Source organism: Coffea arabica, chromosome 10e, assembly GCF_036785885.1.
Source record: "Coffea arabica cultivar ET-39 chromosome 10e, Coffea Arabica ET-39 HiFi, whole genome shotgun sequence".
Lineage (NCBI taxonomy): Eukaryota > Viridiplantae > Streptophyta > Magnoliopsida > Gentianales > Rubiaceae > Coffea > Coffea arabica.
This window is the reverse complement of record NC_092328.1, coordinates 12,004,216-12,005,491: the sequence shown is the minus strand read 5'-3', so window position 1 is coordinate 12,005,491 and position 1,276 is coordinate 12,004,216. Positions and strand designations below refer to the sequence as shown.

At 37.5% G+C, this 1,276-nt stretch overlaps 1 long non-coding RNA gene across 1 annotated transcript; it reads left to right on the top strand.

Moving 5' to 3' along the window:
* Window positions 1-246: 246 nt before the first annotated feature.
* Window positions 247-1,074, top strand: LOC140015395 (uncharacterized). The gene is made up of 3 exons (XR_011822043.1): window positions 247-477; window positions 551-652; window positions 724-1,074. It is a non-coding gene; the product is annotated as an uncharacterized lncRNA (long non-coding RNA).
* Window positions 1,075-1,276: the final 202 nt, after the last annotated feature.

Here is a 1,276-nt window from a genome sequence, read left to right as displayed (position 1 = left end):
AATAGTAGGTTCTGCATAGCTCATTATTCTCGGGATGCTGAGTATGAAGTGGATTGTGGGACTAGAGTATATGTTGTTGATATAAGTCGTAGAACATGCACATGTGGATCATGGCAACTAAGTGGGATTCCATGCTCACATTCTATTGCTGCCATTCAAAGAGATAAATCAGAGCCTGAACACTATGTTGATCCTTGTTATAGCAAAGAAGCATACTTGAGCACCTATAACTACACTATAGCTGCAATGCCCTCTGAAGACTATTGAGATTCAAAAGGAGCTGAAAAGGTGAATCCCCCAAAGATTAGAAAGCAACCTGGAAGACCCAAGAAAGTGAGAAGAAGAGAAGCTGATGAAGTTAGAGGCACCACATCTACAAGAAAAGGACTTGTTGTGCACTGTAAGAAGTGTTTTAGGCCAGGACATAATTCTAGGACTTGTAAATTCCCAATCCATCCAAAGTCCAAGTTTTATAAGGTAAGTAGTAGTTAATTTGTAATCAGTGTCATATGTACTTAATTTGTTACCTTATGTGTTACCATTAAAATAGGTGCCTGCTGGAGCTAGTGATGCTGGAAATGCAGGTGAAGATGTTGTAAATGCTGGAAATACAAGTATTGGATCTGTCTCACAACAGGGTTCAGTGTCACAGGTACTATTAATGATGATGGTTATTACTGCAATTACTGCATTTAACTGACTTAAACCTATCTATTTATGCAGCCTTGTGAAACTTCTGCTGCTAAACCAGTTTTTGAAACTAGAAGACCAACTGATGAACCTGTTGAACCTGTTTTGGACACTAGAAGACCAACTGATGAACCTGTTGAACCTGTTTTGGATACTACAAGAACTGCTTCTGCTGTTGAACCCATTTTGGATACTAGAAGATCAACTAGAGTCAGAAAACTTGTACCAACAGTTGCAAGTGTGTTGGAAAATTTGAGGGCTAAGAAAGCTAAACGTGTTTCTAGAATGTGAGGACTAAGAGGGCTAAACGTGTTTGTAATTCAATTAAGTTATTTGTCTGCAAATGCTTTTTTTTAATATGTTGTTGCTACACTTTCTGTTGAATCTTGGTGTCTACTGTTAATATGTTGTTGCTACACTTTTTGTTGAATCTTGGTGTCTGCTGGACTTAATGATTAGCTACTTATGTACCTTATTTTGTTTTGTAAAAATTGGTTATGAACTTCTGGATAGCTATATTGTCAAATGAATCCAAAGTTCAGTGGTGTGAGCCCATGTTAAGTAAGTCATACGAATTTGGTTCAAT